Source organism: Camelina sativa, chromosome 15 (genome assembly GCF_030686135.1).
Source record: "Camelina sativa cultivar CO46 ecotype springtype chromosome 15, ASM3068613v1".
Lineage (NCBI taxonomy): Eukaryota > Viridiplantae > Streptophyta > Magnoliopsida > Brassicales > Brassicaceae > Camelina > Camelina sativa.
In genome coordinates this window covers 23,852,454-23,871,780 of record NC_141894.1, presented here as the reverse complement: position 1 = coordinate 23,871,780, position 19,327 = coordinate 23,852,454, and the positions used below count along the sequence as shown (strand labels likewise).

Genomic DNA, 19,327 nt, shown 5'->3' with positions numbered 1-19,327 from the left:
ACTTGAGTGTTGGTTTAGTTGAGCTGAAGAAGTAACTAGAGGATTTATGGAGCAAGAGATTCATACGTTCTAGTGTATCACCGTGGGGAGCGCCGGTGTTGTTTGTGAAGAAGAAGGATGGGAGTTTCCGGTTGTGTATTGATTATCGGGGTTTGAACCGGGTCACTGTGAAGAACAAGTATCCTCTTCCTAGGATCGATGAGTTGTTGGATCAGTTGAGGGGTGCTACTTGGTTCTCCAAGGTAGATCTGGCGTCGGGTTATCATCAGATACCGATAGATGAGGCAGATGTGAGGAAGACTGCTTTCAGGACGAGATATGGGCACTATGAGTTTGTGGTGATGGCCTTCGGATTGACTAACGCGCCAGCAGCGTTTATGAGATTGATGAACAGTGTGTTTCAGGAGTTTCTGGATGTATCTGTCATCATTTTCATCGACGATATCCTGATCTATTCTAAGAGTCCTGAGGAGCATGCAGTGCATTTGAGGGCAGTTATGGAGAAGCTGCGGGAGCAGAAGTTGTTTGCCAAGTTGAGCAAGTGTAGTTTTTGGCAGCGTGAGATGGGCTTTCTGGGTCACATTGTTTCTGCAGAGGGGGTTTCTGTAGATCCAGAGAAGATTCAGGCTATCAGAGATTGGCCTAGACCGCAGAATGCCACAGAGATCAGGAGCTTCCTTGGATTGGCAGGGTACTACAGGAGATTTGTGCAGGGGTTTGCAAGCAGAGCACGTCCTATGACTAAGTTGACAGGGAAGGATGTTCCTTTTGTCTGGTCAGAAGAGTGTGAGGAAGGCTTTGCAAGCCTGAAGGAGATGTTGACTACTGCGCCAGTGTTGGCTTTGCCTAAGCAGGGAGAACCCTATGTGGTTTATACAGATGCATCTAGAGTTGGGTTGGGTTGTGTTCTGATGCAGCATGGGAAGGTGATTGCTTATGCTTCGCGGCAGTTGCGGGTGCATGAAGGCAACTATCCTACTCATGATTTGGAGATGGGTGCGGTAGTTTTTGCCCTGAAGATTTGGATGTCTTATCTTTATGGTGCAAAGGTACAGGTGTTTACAGATTATAAGAGCCTGAAGTATATATTCACTCCGCCTGAGCTGAATTTGAGACAGAGGCGGTGGATGCAGCTTGTGGCAGATTATGATTTGGAGATAGCCTATCATCCTGGAAAGGCTAACACTGTTGCAGATGCTCTGAGTCGGAAGAGGGTAGCTTCGGCTCAGGAGCAGGAGATGGAGTCTCTGGTAGGGGAGATCAGTGCGTTGAGCTTATGTGCTGTTTCACAGGAACCGTTGGGTTTGGAAGCAGTAGATAGAGCAGATCTTCTGAGTAGAGTGCGGTTGGCTCAGGAGAAGGATTTGGGGCTGGTGAATGCCTCTAAGGATGTGGATTCAGAGTATCAGGTCTCAGATAATGGTACTATCTTGGTGCACGGTCGGGTTTGTGTGCCCAAGGATGAGGAGTTGAGACAGGAGATTCTGAGAGAGGCTCATGCGAGCAAGTTGTCCATTCATCCAGGAGCGACTAAGATGTACCGTGATCTCAAGAGGTACTATCATTGGGTCGAGATGAAGAAGGATGTAGCTAGTTGGGTTTCGAGGTGTGATGTGTGTCAGCTAGTGAAGGCTGAGCATCAGGTTCCTGGCGGGTTACTGAAGAGTTTACCCATTCCTGAGTGGAAGTGGGATATGATCACTATGGATTTTGTGGTGGGATTGCCAGTGTCACGGACCTTTGATGCTATTTGGGTCATTGTGGACCGGTTGACCAAGTCAGCACATTTTCTGGCCATTAAGAAGACTGATGGAGCAGCGGTCTTGGCTAAGAAGTATGTGAGGGAGATAGTCAGGTTGCATGGGTTGCTAGCGAGCATTGTGTCTGATAGGGATTCCAAGTTCACTTCGGTGTTCTGGAAGGCGTTTCAGGCAGAGATGGGCACTAAGGTGCATATGAGTACAGCTTATCATCCCCAGACTGATGGACAGTCAGAGAGGACGATCCAGACGCTGGAGGATTTGCTGAGGATGTGTGTGTTGGATTGGGGTGGCCATTGGGCAGATCACCTGAACCTGGTAGAGTTTGCTTACAACAACAGCTATCAGGCGAGTATTAAGATGACTCCTTATGAGGCTTTGTATGGGAGGCCATGTCGTACACCATTATGCTGGACTCAGGTGGGGGAGAGGAGCATGTTTGGTGCTAGTTTTGTTCAGGAGACCTCAGAGAAGATTCGGGTTTTCAAGCTGAACATGAAGGAGGCTCAGGATAGGCAGAGGAGTTATGCAGATAGGAGGAGGAGAGATCTTGAGTTTCAGGTGGGAGACAGAGTATACCTCAAGATGGCCATGTTGCGGGGTCCGAACAGGTCATTGTCAGAGACTAAGTTGAGTCCGAGGTATATGGGTCCATTCAGGGTGATTGAGCGGGTTGGACCAGTGGCATATAGATTGGAGTTACCTGAGGTGATGCGTGCATTCCATAAGGTTTTCCATGTGTCTATGTTGCGGAAGTGTCTCCGTGAGGGAGAGGAGGTGTTGGCTAAGATTCGTGAGGATCTTCAGCCTAACATGACTTTGGAGGCGAGACCAGTGAGGGTTCTCGAGAGGAGGATCAAGGAACTTCGGAAGAAGAAGATTCCTTTGATGAGAGTCCTGTGGGACTGTGATGGTGTTGAGGAACAGACTTGGGAGCCTGAGGCAAAGATGAAGGCAAGGTTCAAGAAGTGGTATGAGAAGCAAGCCGCGACTTGAGCTTGTTTAGCCTGGTCCCATCTGTAATCCGTGGCTGGAGCGGGAATGGAGTATTCCAGCCCATCTCTCTTGTTACTCGGTCGCTTGGGGTGGTTGGTTGTGCGACTCAGTAACAAGATGAGGTGGTGTTTGGGGTACAAAGTTTCCGTGAGGCAGGGTTGTGAAGAGGAGTTTCCAAAAATGGAAAGTGTTAAATATGGAAAGTTTTGCGGGAGTCAGAATTTTGTCCATTTTAGCGGTGGGAAGCCTTGGGAGGGGCTTTTGTGCCTTTGTGGCGGACTTTTGAGTCAGAGTGCCTGTGTGTGGCGGTATTGTTAGACATTGTATGGCCTTTGTGGCGGGCTTTTAGCCAATTGTGTGGCCTTTGTGGCGGGCTTTTAGCCATTTGTTGGCCTTTGTGGCGGGCTGTTTAGCCAGAGTGTCTTTGTGACGGTCCTTCGGGACAGATGGTCTTTGTGACGGTCCTTCGGGACAGATGGTCTGTGTGACGGTCCTTCGGGACAGATAGTCTTTGTGACGGTCCTTCGGGACAGATGGTCTTTGTGACGGTCCTTCGGGACAGATGGTCTTTGTGACGGTCCTTCGGGACAGATGGTCTTTGTGACGGTCCTTCGGGACAGACGGTCTTTGTGACGGTCCTTTGGGGACGAGTGGCCTTGGTGGCGGTCCTTTTTAGGACATTTTGTTTGGCCTTGGTGGCGGTCCTCGTGAGGACATTTTTGTTGGCCTTTGTGGCGGCCCTTGTGGCGTATATATGATCCTTGTGTGGTCATGAGGTATCCCAGTGAGGGGATATGTGGTTGGTAGGACATTGAGATGTTTTTACGCGAGCCACGGGAAGGAAACCTGGATAGGGATAGGACTCAGACGTGTTCAGAATTGTTTGCTCGCGACTCTTGGGGGACTTAGGTTCTCCTAGTACTGCCATATTCAGAGACTTTGTGGCTCGGGAGTAAGGTTGGTATATCGACTCCGGATGACGATCCGGGGGCGCGCTGTAGGGTGGCAACCCGAGAGACGAGTTGGATTTTCCTTATATCATTTGGCATGCAGACTTAGGTCTGATGAGGAGCCAATAAAAACTCAAGGTTTAGGCCTATGAGTAAAGAAAAGTCCAAAAAGTCAAGAGCAAATGACGCCTGGAGCGTGAGTCTATCGCCTAGAGGTGACCTTCTGTAGATCAGTCGGAGGAGTGCGGGCGGTGGAGACGGTTGCACGGGAGTCCTTGGCTGATGGTTGTTCGAGATTCGTGGACGAATCCAGTTTGGTGGGGGAGAATTGTAACACCCGCAAACCAATTTGAGTGTTTTGGGTGAGGGTGTCGATCGACACCAAGGGGGTGTCGTTCGACACCACTGATTTTCTGGTTCGACCAGATTGAGTTTTTAATCGATTTGGACCGGTTTAGTTTAGGGAAAACCATTAAACCGTGATATTTAAGTGGGAGAACGACCTAGGTCGTGTTTTGTTGTTGCCTAGCCGCTGAAAGCAAAGAGAAAGAGGGGAAGGAAGAGTAAACTTGATTTTGGTGTTCAAGCAAAAAGGAACAGAATCGTCAGGGTTTGGGAGAAGGTGGATCTGTATACTTAAATCGTTTTGAAAGGTATTGAGTTTTGGTAGGGTTGTAGCTAAGAGATTTTCGTACACTCTCCTTTTTACAGAAGTTAATTTGGGTTAATATTCTAGGAGATATCGACAGTTTCGTGGGGCGTTTCTTCTCAGTCGCGGATTGAGACCAGCGGGAGTTTCGGGATCGATTGCGGTTTCATCTGAGATCTGATCGTGCTGAAATTTTGTGGGAAGCTTCGTGACGCCTAGGAATAGCTTTTCACCGGAGGGATTTGATAGTTAACGGTTCATTTTCATTTTAGAAGGTGAGTGCATGACCATGGCTAATCTAAGCCTTTGATTCCCTTGTTCTTGCTTGTTGTTGCTTGTTTGTGTGTTTTTCTTGATGGGATTGGTTGATACAGGTTCCTAAGGAGGTATAAGGCTTGGGTATTGAGTATTGGGTGTTTTGGAGGAGATTTGGGAGCGAGATTCGACTCTCGACTTCGCGCGGATCGTAGTTGCAGAGGGAGTGTCGATCGATACCGCTTGGTGTCGGTCGACACCAGCAATTTGGCATCGATCGACACTGTAGGGTAGTGTCGGTCGACACCATTGAGCCAGTGTCGGTCGACACTAGGCTGGTGTCGGTCGACACATCCCTTCCAGCGAGACGATGATTGATTTCCTGGTTTGTGTGTTTGTTTGTTGCTTGTTTTGGAACTTTGGAATCATTGTTGCTTGTGTGTATAGCCCAGTAGATGGGAGGATTGCCTCACTGAGTGTTTATCAAATACTCATGCATCTCAATTTGTGTTTGTGGTGCAGGTAAAGGCAAAGTGTGATCGTGGAATCAAGGCAATGAAGAGGAGGATGTTCTTGGGACTCGATTGGATGTTGTCTGGCATTGCTAGGTTGCTAGAGTTGAGTCATTAGAAACATTGCTAGGTTGCTGGTTTCATGTTTCTTGTTGTTTGGTATTGGAATATTGCCTTTGCTATAATATCAGATTGTTATTGGTTATTATTGGTTTATTATTGAATATTGATTTATGTTATTGCGCTGTTGATTGTGAATATGGTTAGGTGGCTAGTGGATATGGGACCACTAGTTGTAGTTTATTTATATATATATATATATATATTATTTATTATTTATTAAAAAAAAAAGGTCGGTCATTTCACGAGCAGACTCTTCCAACTGGAGCAATAACAACATGGGATGCTTGCAAGAAGGCTTTCTTGGCAAAATTCTTCTCAAATGCAAGGACTGCTAGATTGAGGAATGAAATTTCTGGGTTTGCTCAAAGAAACAATGAAAGCTTTTGTGAAGCTTAGGAGAGGTTCAAAGGATTTCAGACTCAGTGTCCTCATCATGGCTTCAGCAATGAGTCACTCCTAAGCACCTTATATAGAGGAGTGCTTCCCAAGATCAGGATGCTTCTTGACATAGCCTCTAATGGCAACTTCCTCAACAAGAATGTGGAAGAAAGATGGGAATTAGTTGAGAACCTTGTTCAGTCAGATGGCAACTATAATGAGGACTATGACAGAACCATAAGGTCCACCTCCACTGACCAAGAGCACAAATACAAGAAGGATTTGAAGATGGTCAATGAGAAGCTTGATAAGATCCTCCTTAGCCAACAAAAGTCCATTCACTTCATTGGTGAAGAAGAGGTTCAAGTTCAAGAAGGGGAGAATGAGTATGCTGAGCTCTGTTATGTGCAAAACCAAGGTGGATTCAAAGGCTACAACCAAGGAGGGTTCAAGAACAACAACCTCTCCTATAGAAGCACCAATGTGGCCAATCCACAAGACCAAGTGTATCCACCTCAACAGCCTCAACAGCAACAAAACTATGTCCCCAAACAACAGTGTCAAGTGTTCCAGCCTCAGTTGTGTCCACCACCAGGGTTTCAGACTAACCAAGGCCAAGAACAAGACTTAAGAGCTATGATGCAACAGTTGTTTATTGGGCAAACACAAGGAAAGATTGAGGAAGCCAAACAGTTTGTTGAGTTGAATCAAAGGCTCACATCCAAGTATAATGACCTGAACATGAAGTTTGAAGGTCTCAACTCTAGAGTGAAGTATATGGAGAGCAACATTGCCTCTACTTCTGCTCCTAAACCTAACCAGCTCCCTGGAAAAGCTGTTCAAAATCCAAGGGAGTTCACTGCCAAAACCATCCATATATCTGATGAAGAATTCACTGGGGACAGTGATATTCAAGATGGGGAGGATTGGTCAGTTATTGAAGCTTTGAGTAAAGTTTGTGCAGAGTAATCTGAATCCGCCATGGCACTCGACTAGGTACTCGAGCCAGCACTCGACCGAGTGCCTGATCGAGTGGTCGATCGAGCTGAAGGATCAGGAGCTGTTAAACCTGCTAAGTACATTCCTCCTGCTTACAAACCACCTCTACCATTCCCAGGTCATTTCAAAGCACAGAAAATTAAAGAATTAAGGGAAATCATTGAGAAAAAGGAGATGTTGGCTAAGCAACAAGAGGATGACAAAGCTTTGCATGAAGAAGTTGTGGTTGAGAAACAAGAGGAAGTGATGGCCATACAAGAGATCATAATTGCTTACCAAGAAGAGGAGAGAGGACCTGCCTTGGAACAGTATGAACCATATCCTCTCAATAGAAATTTTTGCTTGATTTGTCAAAGAAGAAGGCTCAAGCTCAAGATGAGAATGATCTTGAGGACCTTGGAGGAGTGATCATCCCAATTAAGCTTAAGGATCCAGGGCCATTCTATCTGCCTTTCACACTTAGCTATCTCCACTACAACCAGTGCCTATGTGACTTGGGAGCATCAATCAGTGTGATGCCATACTCCATAGAACAAAAGCTTGGGCACATTGATTTCAAATCCACCAACCTTCATGTATGCCTAGCTGATGGGTCAAATAGAGATGTGGTTGGCAAGTTGGAGAACATTCCGGTGAAGATAGGGAGAGCTAGGGTTCACACTGATTTTGTGGTTCTAGAGATGGACAAGGAGCCTGAAGATCCTATCATTCTTGGGAGGCCATTCTTAGCCACTGTTGGAGCAGTCATTGATGTCAAGGAAGGTCTTGTGACCTTGAACATTGATGAGGGTATAGCTATGAAGTTCAACATCTATAACCCAACCAACCTTCCTACCATTGATGGTCAGCCTTTTACTATCAAGGACAAAGGTGGTCAAGAAGGTTTAAGTGACAAGGCTATTCCAAAGGCTGAGCCCTCTCTTCAAGAAGATTCTGTGGAAAAGCTTAAGAGGTCAGTTCAAGAGTTGACTGATATGGTTGAGGATCTCCAAGTCAAGCTAAACAAGAGGTCTTTGAGGAAAGCAAGACCAAGGCTCAAAATCAAGAAGAATTATGGTTTGTGTGTTAAGGGTGAGGTGATCAAGGATCAACTTCACAGTGATCAAGAGGTTCCAGGGAGGATTTCATCACCTCCTTGGTATGTAGACCAAGTCTAAGGAAACCAAAGTCAAGCTTAGTGACTTTAAACAAGCTCACTAGGGAGGAAATCCCTAAGGTATCTTTTGTAAATATGGTTTAATTTCCTTGTAGTTTTGATGTGTTTTGTTTTATATTTGTGTTGGACAGGCCTTTTAATAAAAGTGTAGATGGGTAAGGAGAGATTTGTACTTGGAGAAGGAGAAACGCAAGCCCACTCGACCAGCCCACGAGAGGCACTCGACCGAGTTGGCAAAGAAGTAAGGCCCATTTGATCATCATTTCTCTAGCACGATCGAGTGGAGGGATGAACAAGAAGAAAATTTTGAATTTTCAAAATTTGGTCAATGAGCTCGACCGTGTACAGTCGAGTGTGGGGTCGAGTGGCAGCAAAAAGCAGGTCAAAGAATCCCATTTCAAATTTGAATGGTATGGATGCTCCACCCTTGTCTTCTTGTCCCCTTAGCTTCTTTAAATAGGACTTGCATGATCCTATACCTCTCACACTCTCTCATTTGCTCAAAACAACTAAATTCAAGTTTTAAAATCTCTCTCAAAGTTCATCTTTTGCTCAAGCTTAGTTCTTTCAAGTTTTTGGGTCACTAACCTATTAACTTTGAGCTTTGAGTCTATTCCCTTCAGTTCTGTTCGAAAATATCTTCAAGAATGACCAGGAAATCTCAACAAGCGGCTGCAACCTCCATGGAACGTCGTGATGATGACCTTGAATCAAGAGGAAAATCTGGGAGAACCACTCGACACACCACTCGAGCTAGCACTCGACCGAGTGGTGGTCGAGCTGACCGATCGAGCCAGATGCCGTATCCAAGGAGTGATTCAGTTGAGGAAGATCCTGAGAGGAATGAAAGTGAGGAAGAAAGGGAGCCAACCCTTAATGAGTTCATGAGGAGATACAAGGCCAAAGGGAAGAGGCCAGCAGTTGAGGTTGAACAAGAGGAGTTTGAAAGTGAAAGTGAGGAAGAAGATGTGGAACAAGAGCTAGAAGATGATGGAGAAGCAGAATCTTGTGGGTTGACAAAGAGGCAGCTGTATGAAGCCTTCATGAGAATGGATTTCTTGGGGACTAGATATCCTCACAAGGAAACCATGGAGAAGCTTGCCATTTATGAAGATGTGGAGTTTCTTTTTGAAAAGAGTAACTTAACCAAGTTCATGGGGCTTTGCATGGAGGGCTACAAAGAAGAAAGTTGTGAGTTTCTAGCCACTGTCAAGCTGCATACATATGCAAGGAAGGATGCTGAGGCTGGAGCTGGTCACATTTCCTTCACAATCAAGGGGAAGAAGCATGAGCTTTCAATGAGGAAGATAGCCAATGTGTTTGGTTTTGAAGTTGGGAGTAATACAAGCTTGATGATACCAAGAGAGGAGCTTTATTCTGTTTAGGAAACCATTGGGGACAACAAACTCTACTCATCCTCCAATTCCAAGAGTTCAAGGATAAGGAGCCCAGTCCTAAGATACTTCCACAAAGCTCTTGCGAACACCTTCTTTGCAAGGAAGGAAACTGGGAACATCAATGAGGGAGAGCTTAAGATGATTGACATGGCTCTCAATGGGATCATCCTCAAGGCAAGAGATGGAACCATCATCCTTGGGAGCACTGTGGAGACTGATCTTGCAATGGTGCTCATAGACCACATGGTATACTTGAGAAGTTGGGTAGGCAAGTTAGAGAACAAAGGCTCAAGAGGAGCACTAACCATTGTAGGCATCATTACTCAAATTATACAATCTGCCAAGGTCCCACTTAGAGGAGAAAGGGTCTCACCAAGTTGGATTGACTCAAGCTACCTCACCTCTACTCTCATCCTAGCCAAGGAGATGCATCAAGGGAATCATATCTTCAACTTTGAACTCCCAACAGTTGGAAAGAAGCAGCTCATCTTGCCCAACCAAGAGCTCACCACCATTCAAGAAGGAGCCAACATTGACTTTTGGCCAGCTGAAGAGTACTTGTTTGATGGGACCGTTCAAACTAGAGTTGAAGAAGCTGGAAATGCACAAATGGCTGATGGGGAGGAGCATATCTACTTTGAGGATTATGAGCCCAACCCAAGGGATAGTAGAGGAGTGAGGGAGAATAGCAAGAGGTTGACAGTTTTGCAAAAGTGGAGCAAGTGGCATGGGAAGAGGTTTGATAAGCTGAAGAAGAAGGTGACCAACATGGCTAAGTCTATCAAGGGCTTAAAGAAGGAGATTGCTGAGTTGAAGAGTGGGAATTCTTCACCTACACCATCAAGTCCTTTAAGGAGAAGTAGCTCAACTAGAGCACTTTCAAGAGTTGCAAACCCTTTGGAACCAGCTAGAGCTTTAATGTATGAGCCAAATCAGAGGAAGAGGAGCTCAAGTACCCGAGAACAACAGTTTTTGAGGCACTCGAGCGCCCACTCGACCGAGCACCCCCAACGTACTCGACCGAGTTCCAGCCCAGATCACCTTATGGCTTCCCACCTCCAGCTGCTTATCCAGGCTATCCAGGTTACCTTCCCATCCCACCACAGTACTTCATGGATCTAGCTCTCTACCAGCAGTTCTACCAGCAGCAGGCTCAGAATTTTGGAATACGCGGTCCAGCTCGACCCCCCCACTCGAGCACGCACTCGACCGAGTGCCGGTCAATCGCCGTCGTCGAGCTGCCCCAATCTCCATCTCCAAGTGATCAACAAGACCCCAACTACACCTTTGAGAGCATGCAAGAGGATGTCGACAACTTCTTCTCCAATCCTTGAGGTACCACTATCACCTTCCCTTGTAAATACCATAGGATTTGACATTGTGTTTTGTTTTTGGTCATGAATCCTCTTACAAATTTCTTTCACACAGAGGACTGTGTGATTTAAGTTTGGGGGAGGGTTTGAAATAGCATTTGACATTGTGTTTTGCGTTCTTATTTCAAATTTTTAGCATCCTCATATTAGTTTTTGCATAGTATCTAAGGCATAGAAAAACCCTAAAAATTTGAAAATTTTTTGCAGAAATCTTTATAAAAAAGAGTGTTCATGTAGTTTGCATATATTAGGATCTTTTTTAGCATGTTTCATTTAGGATTGTATAATATTTGCATTAGGGATCTATGATGAGTATTTCCTTGTTAGCTTGCTTATTCACTAGACTAGGATCAACGCCCCAGTTAATAGTACTTTGATGCTAGTTGAGTAGTTAGAAGCATAAGATTGAACCAAGCCTTGAATTCATGCATTGTATTTGGTCTATATTGAAGCATGTTGTGATTTGAAGCCATTTCCTATCTATAAGAACCTAATATTGAATTTCAATTATTAATGTGTGCATTGCTTTAAACTCATGGATACCATATACATATTTGGATCATCTTTCTCCTTTTAACCACCCTTGTTGATCCAAGTAGCTGATTAAACCATTGAAATCAGTTCCCCTACCCCTTAACCAACCCTTCTTTCAAGCCATGTTTATTCTTGTGTGTGTGAGGCCTATTTTTTGGGATTGAACTTGGTAGAAAGTGTTAGGTTTGAACTGACAAGAGTAAAGCCTTGTGTAGTTCTAGTTTGCATTCTTCAAACTAGATAGGACTAGGTGGTTCACTTGTTGGGTTTGGGACTTGGCTGTTTTGAAAAGAAAAGAGGAAAAAGAGAAAGAAAAAGGTTAGAGTCTTTAAGAGGAGAATGTGTTTAAGAAAAGTCTAGTGAAAGGATGGGAAGTAAAAATTGTTGAAGATGGTTCTAGTTAAAGAAAAGAAAAGAAAGAAAAGAAAGGTCTAGCAAAAATCTTTTATGTCTTAAGAATAAGAAGAAAAAAGAACCATAGCAAATAAGTAATAATCCCCCATCCCACTAGAAAGATCAAATAAGAAACCTCTCCTAAGACTTGAAAACCAAAAGAGAAAAGGGTGAAAGAGAAAAGAAGAAGTGGGTAGCACTAGGATCATTTTGGTTTAGATTGATAGGATAAACACTTTGGGTGCCTTTGGGTGGACAAGGTTTTGTTCTTCTATGTGTCTAAGTGTTCTTACCTTTAGCATTCTTCTAAAGCTCAATCCATTTTTTATGAGAGAACCTTGATATTGATAAGCCCCACTCTAAAAAGAGACCATCATTGTCTCTAAACCTTTACCTCCAAGCCAAATGAGTTTAAGCATTGCATAGAATTGATTCATGTTCTTGATTAATGAATGTTAAAGGAAATGGTTGATTTGAATGCATGTGGATATCTAAGGCTCAAATCAGTAAAGGTTGTGATATGCTTGTCTAAAATCTTTAAGTACAGCTCATTCAACTTGCATCAAAGTATTAGTAACTTGGACATTGATTCTAGATGGTCTATTTGCAAGCTTTAGGAGCTAAGATCCCACTTTCAAACCTCACCTACCTTCTTATGTCTTGATTATTTGCTTGAGGGCAAGCAAAGACTATGTTTGGGGGTGTTGATGTTCATATATTTTAGCATGTTTTCCCTTAGTTTATTCACATATTTTGCATCTTTTGCTATCCATTTTGACCATTATTACATAGCTTTAGCACTAATCATACACTAGAGTTTAGTTTCATTGCATTTGCATCTTTCCATGCATAATCAGGTGATTTTGGAGGTTAAGCAGCATAGAAGCAATGCTGAGGAGAAGTGAACCAATCATGAAGGCTGAAGAACCAAGGTCCAGAGTCCAACTCGACCCCACACTCGACCAGACAGTCGACCGTGTGCAGAGGAGGATTTGACCGAGTGGAGGAAGCAGAAGAAAAGCCAACTCGACCAGCCACTCGACCGAGCACATGGTCGAGTTGACCGAGCCGTTGACTATTTTGTCTTTTAGTATTTTTAGGGCTTCCACCTCCACTCCTATAAAAAGCCTTGTACCTGCAGTCACCAAAGAGTCCAGCTTTTTAGAATAGTCAGAAACCTAGTTTTTACCCTTCTGGGAATTATTCTTTTTGTACTTTTATTTTTCTTAGATCTTGTACTCTTTAAAGAGAGAAAACATAAGATTCTTGGATTTTGTTGGTTTCATAACTTTCAAGATATTAAGAATTCGTGTTTGATTCCTTCTTGAATGTTATAGATCTTTGTTTTATCTTTCATTTGATGCAAGTTTCAGTATTTTCTGGGTTTATGACTTTGATGTTCATCATGTGTTCTTGTGAGTAGTAGCTTAGGATCTTGAGGATGGGTTAGGCTGGGCTGTGTTTGAGGTTTGTTTGCTTTGGTCAAGCTTGATTGTGGTAGAATCTCTTCTAGGGTAGATGTTCTTAATGCTAATCCTAAACTGAGAAGTTAGGGTTTGATTTCAAGCATCTTAGCATCACACCAATGTTTAAGGAGCATAGATAAGGCTAGATCTAGAGCTTACCATTAGGCTTGCTAAGCGATTAGAGGTCTTGTTTGGTATGAGACATATTGCTTAATGCCTGCTTGTGTAGATTCTTTTCTTTGTGAGAACAAGTCTAGAGATGAATGAGTTTGATTGTTTCTTGCCATGAGAGTGGATTAAACTTGTCTTAGATTTATATGTCTAGAGATTAGCTCAAAGTTTGCTTGAGATTTGCTGACCAAGTTAGATAACTTCAATCATTAGTCCAGCCCATGAATCCCTCCTCAAGGCCTACCTTGTTTATTGATTTCTAAGTCTTAATCCTGTTGTTTGATTGTTGTTTGATTCGTTCTTGTGTTGCTCTGTTTTTCTTGTATTGCTCTGTTTCACGGATTTGTCCAACTCGACCCTGCACTCGATCTACACTCGATCGAGTGCTTGCTCGAGTTCATTCCCAGAACTCTTGTTTATGATTTGTAGTTGTCCTGTCTTATCTCTAGTCTCATTCTATTTGCATTTCTGTTGCATTTTTTTTATTTTCCTGTTCATTATTGTTTTGCATTAGTTCATTAGTATAGTTTCTATTTCTGTTCTAGCTTCATTTTAGTGATAATCATTCTGTTCCATTTACATTTAGCATCTAGTTCTAGTAATTTTACTTTCTGCTCTTTACATTTCATTAATAGGATTGTTAGTGACAAACTTCTTTTGCATATTTGGCTTAACTTAGGCTCATATACACATCCTGATTGTTCACAAGCCTCAGATTGGATTGACACCTCTTGTACTATAATTGCATAAGGGGAATTAAAACACCCTGCCATCCATTCATTTCATATCTCACCATTGCATACATCCATCAATCCATACCACCAACATATTGTGTTTCGACTTATCGCAACTCTGGAGTTCTCTCAGGACCATTGATCGAAAAGATAAGTCCACTTTGGTGACATAGGTGGCCAAAACAATTATTTTAAACCTATCCGCAAACCAGGATGTCACAGTCTCCGAACTCCTATGAATATATCAACAACAATTTATGTTTTTCCAATCTATCTATCTATGTTTGTTGTAAGCTTGTGTTTGATTAACCTACTTGACACATGTCAAAATCTTATTAATGGCTAACTTTCAAAACCCTACTTTATAATATATATATGTATATATATTTGAATAAAATGTAAAAAATTTTCAAAAAAATGTTTTACATCACCATTTGTTCAAACTGTAATTGAAGTTTTAGGGAAACATTAATACATTAAAGTTACAAAACGGAGAAGAATCTTGATGCTAGCCATGTTGCCATTGCAGCTGCGTATTTTCCTTTGCTTTGATTGTAGATATATATATATATATATATATATATATATATACAATCAAAGCAAAGGAAAATACATATATATAATTATAATTATATATATATATAATTATAAACGCTTTCTTTAGCTTCTAAGCTAAGCGATCGATCCTGCCTCCGCTCTTCTTCTTTTTTATCTTCTTCCTCTCCTTTCCATCACTCTTGCCAAATCTCTTATCCTTTTTTTTTTTTTTCCTGGAAATACCGTTTTAATTAACATGGAAGAAAACGATACAACTGAGTTTTTTAGAAAGGTACAAGGTTGGAAGACCCTGAGAGAACTAACTCACAAACAAATAGACAACTCAAGTGACTCGAAAATTTTGAAACCTGATGTCACTATATTTTACCATATTTAAGGCCTTGTTTAGTTCATGTTTTGCATCATATAGAAGTGATTCCTTAGGTTTTATAGCCATTTATGTCCAAATATGCACTTAGGATGTTTAGAAGCATGGATTGCATACATTTGTACATTTGGAGTATTATTAGGTGTTATGGAGCTCTAAAAGGGTAAGGAAAGACTTGGTGTTATTTCTGGAGCTAAACAGGAGGATTGGAAGTATCAGGAAGGGAAAATAAGGCACTCGACCATACCACTCGAGCAGGTACACGGTCGAGTACATGGTCGGATTCATAATGAGCTTCTCAAAGATCGATCCGAATGTAGATTTTCCGTTACGATTCAGCCTCGGCGTCCTTCATGTGAGTTGTAGAAAAATGAGTTAAATTTACAATGCCGGTGGTTGCAAGGCAATCGGAGCTTTCGTTCGAGAATTATACCTGTTTTACTGAACCGATATCATTTCTGATCGAAGACTGGAGTTACTTGACGGACCAACCACTCGACCATGCACTCGACCGAGCATGGTCGAGCACTTGCAGCCAACTCTCTATTTTGTCCTCTAGCTAACTAGGGCTTCCCCCTCTTTACTATATATATGTGCTGGCACTTGTGGCCGAAAGGGGAGACCCTGTAGACACCTCATAACCTAGTTTTTCCCATTTTTAGCTATTTTTACATTATTGCATCATCTCTTATCTTTTCTCTAGATTTTCATAGATTTGTAACATTCATAACTTTGAATCTATTGAGTATTTTCTTTCACTTCTTTGTATTAAACTGTTCATCTCATCATTATCTATCCATCCATGTCTATATCATCATTTTCTAGGTTTGTGTTCTTCATGATGATTTTTAGATCTTATTAGTGGCTTAGGATCTTAGGGATGGATTAGGCTGGGTAATAGTTATGGTTGCTTAAACTGATCAAGCTTGATTTTTTAAATATCTCTTCTAGATTAGATATGCTCTATGCTATTCTTATACTGAGAGGGTAAGAATAGATCTTAAGCTTCTTAGCATCACACCAGTGTTTAAGTTGCTAGATATGGCTAATGCTAGAGATTATCATGAAGCATGCTAAGAGATTAGATGATTTGTTGATTTTTGACTATAATGATTTGAGTTTAATGCCTGCTTTTATATGATATTTGCTAGTGAGAGCTAGATTGAGAGTATCTTAGCTTGATTGTTATTGCTAAGAGATTGGATTAACTTGTATTAGGAGATCATTGTCTAGAGATAGCTCATGTTTGATTGAGGTTTGTTGGCTAGTTTAGATAATCATAGCTTGAGTCCAGCCCATGAATCCATCCTTAGGACCCTATTTATCTATTGATTTACCTGTTTGAATCCTATTTAATCGCTTGCTGTTTGTTTACTTTCGTTCTGCTCTGTTTTGTTTGATGCTTTGTTTCAGTTCAGTTCATTTGCTTGTCAACTCGACCACCCACTCGACCATGCACTCGACCGAGTGCTAGGTCGAGCTCCAGTTTACTTTCTTGTTTATGCATTGTTCTGTTCTTGTTTTCTTCTACTTCTAAGTCAATTCTGCTTAGTATTGTTTATTGCACTTGTTCTACAATTTAATTCAGCATTACTATTGTCTTAATTAGTTGCCTTAGTTCATTGCATTTCATTATTGTCATTAGGTTGTTAGAAACAAATCAAATTGATATTTGGCTTAACTTGAATGCATTGATCACATCTTGACTGCTTACGTATCACACTCTTTATGGTTTGACATCCTTTATGCTACAACATCATAAGGGTAATGAAACACCTTGCATACCATTCATCATCATCTCTGCTTATGTCTATGTTTGCATGTTCTCATACATTCATTGCATAAGTAGACCTTGAAAAAGATCTTGTTTCAATTGGCGCCGTTGCCATTAGGGTGTTTATATGTTCCAGTCGAGATTTCATTGTTTCAAGATTTAGCTATGTTACTTTTTATTCTATTACTCACCTCTTTCTTGTTCTGGTGTTCTGTTTTGATTCTCAGGTACCACTTGACCAGGAACTCGGCCGAGTACCTCAAAGCAAACGGTCGAGTGCTTGTTCGAGCACCTGGTCGAGCACCTGCTCAGAGTCTCAAAAACACGGAAGAAGAGGTGGCAATGGAACTCCCACATGATCAGACTGAACCTCACGGCAGAAGGAAGATTGGTGATAGTGATACTCCCACTACTCATACTCAAAGATTTGGGATTGTGCCTCCTCCTATCCACAACACAACCTTCACAATCAAGACTAGTCTGATCTCAATGGTTTAGAGCAGCAGATTTCATGGCCTGCCTACTGAAGACCCCCTTGCACATCTTGTTGAGTTTGACAGGCTCTGTAGCCTCACCAATATAAATGGAGTTAGTGAGGATGCATTGAAGCTGAGATTGTTTCCTTTTCTTTAGGAGATAAAGCCCATCAATGGGAGAAGACTCTACCTCCTAGAAGAATCACCTCTTGGGTTGAATGTAAGAAGGTATTCCTTGCAAAGTTCATCACTAGCTCAAGGACTTCACATTTGAAGAATGAAATTTCAGGATTTGTCCAAAAGAATGGTGAATCTTTTAGTGAAGCATGGGAGAGGTTCAAAGGCTACCAGAGACAATGCCCTCATCATGGATTCAGCAATGAATATTTGTTGTGTACTTTGTATAGAGGTGTTCTTCCCAAGATCAAGATGCTCCTAGACACAGCCTCTAATGGAAACTTCATGAATAGAGATGTAGATGAAGGTTTGGAGTTAGTGGAGAACCTTGCTCAGTCCAATGGAAATTATTGTGAGGAATATGATAAAAGCTTAAGGAGAGGTGTTTATTCTGAAGAAGGGGATAGAAAGGAACTAAAAGCCTTGAATGAGAAGCTTGAGAAGATAGATAAGCTTTTTCTACACAAAAGAGGTGATTCCCAGCAAAAAAAGGTACATGTTGTTTGTGAAGATGCGCATTTATGGTCCCAGTCTATCCTCAACAACAACCCCAACAAGCTCCTGCTCTAGATCAAGAGATGAAGAGTATGCTTCAGCAAGCCCTACAAGTCCAAGCTAGTGGAGATATGGAAAAAAGTAAGAAGCTCAAAGAGATGAAAAACAAGATGGACTCCACATATGGTGCCCTTAATATCAAGATTGAAGCTTTAACTTGCAGACTGCTTCACCTAGAGAGCAAGAGTGAATCTTCTTCTTCTAGACAACTCCATGGGACATCAATTAACAATCTAAAGGATTTTGCCACTGCCAAAGCTATCTCTCTCAATGAACTACCTTCAAAGCTCCCTGAGGACAGTGACAACCAAGATGGGGAGGATTTTCTTCAACCAGAGGTGCAGAATGAGAAGAAAATTGAGTTTGAGACCCAACTTGACCATACACTCGACCATGCACACGGTCGAGTGCCTGGTCGAGTGCCTGGTCGAGTGCTTGAGCGAGTCATTGCTCAAGAATCTAGCAAGCAGGTTCAGTTCATTCCTCCTCCCTATCAGCCATCTTTGCCATTTCCAGGACGGTTTAAAGAGCAAATGCTGAAAAAGTACAAGGCTTCTATTGATAAGCAAGCATTGATGGTATTGAGTCATGAACCTTTGTTACAAGATGTTGAAATGAATGAGAAGCCACAAGTTAAAGAGCTTGAGCAGAAGAAGCCAACTATTGATGGGCAGACCTTCAGGATTGAAGAGAAAGGTCATGAAACTGAGTCTGGAATCTTTAAGGGTGTGAATGGGGTAGAAACAGAGATTTTAGGTCACTCGGCCTTCCACTCGACCTACCACTCGACCGAGCACCTTAAGTCACTCGACCGAGTGGTACCAAGTCACCCAAAATGTCCAGACTTCATCCCCAAGCTTCACCAACAACAAGAGCCAAGAAACCCCTTCTTTGATGGTTTGTCTGAGCTTCAAACTATCAACATTCTACATGATTCAGTGAGGGAATTAACAACTAAGGATGAGGAGATAAGTGGGCAAATCAAGAAGCTTCATGGAAAAGTTAGATGTTCTTCTCCAAAGAAAGCAAGGCAAGGTCTGAGTATTATCAGCACACACAACTCTTTTAGCATTGACCCAGGAATAAGAGGAGTACTACAATCTTTGGGAACAAAGGGGACTTAAGCACCTCTATATCACCCTTCCAAAGCATAATAAGAATGCAAAGTCAAGCTTAAAGACTTTAAACAAGCTCACTTGGGAGGAAGTCCCAAAGGTATCCATGTACATATTGGTTTAAGTTTCTTGTTATTTTGATCTTGTTTTCTTTTGTGTTATGGTTGATCATGTAGCATGAAGGTCCTTTAGGCACTTGGTGATATTCCAAAAATGAATCCCACCCTCAGCCCATCCCAAGTAATACTCCAACTCTATCTTTGTATATACCATTGCATTTCTTGATTTTGTGTTGCTTCTTGATTCTTGAATCCTCTTTCAAATTTCTCTTACACAGGGGACTGTGTAATTTAAGTTTGGGTGAGGGTTTGAGATAGCATATGACATTGTTTTCTGTTTTCTTATTTCAAATTTTTAGCATAATCATGTTAATACTTGCATTGCATCTTAGGCATAGAA

The 19,327-nt window shown here is 42.1% G+C and overlaps 1 long non-coding RNA gene and 2 other non-coding genes across 3 annotated transcripts; 1 reads left to right on the top strand and 2 right to left on the bottom strand.

Moving 5' to 3' along the window:
• Positions 1-4,019: 4,019 nt before the first annotated feature.
• On the top strand, positions 4,020-5,358 carry LOC147927007 (uncharacterized). The gene is made up of 3 exons (XR_015582965.1): positions 4,020-4,359; positions 4,443-4,630; positions 5,133-5,358. It is a non-coding gene; the product is annotated as an uncharacterized LOC147927007 (long non-coding RNA).
• A 220-nt stretch (positions 5,359-5,578) lies between these two features.
• On the bottom strand, positions 5,579-5,685 carry LOC147927006 (small nucleolar RNA R71). Its single transcript, XR_015583128.1, has one exon. It is a non-coding gene; the product is annotated as a small nucleolar RNA R71 (small nucleolar RNA).
• Positions 5,686-17,289: 11,604 nt separating this feature from the next.
• LOC147927005 (small nucleolar RNA R71) lies at positions 17,290-17,395 on the bottom strand. Its single transcript, XR_015583101.1, has one exon. It is a non-coding gene; the product is annotated as a small nucleolar RNA R71 (small nucleolar RNA).
• Positions 17,396-19,327: the final 1,932 nt, after the last annotated feature.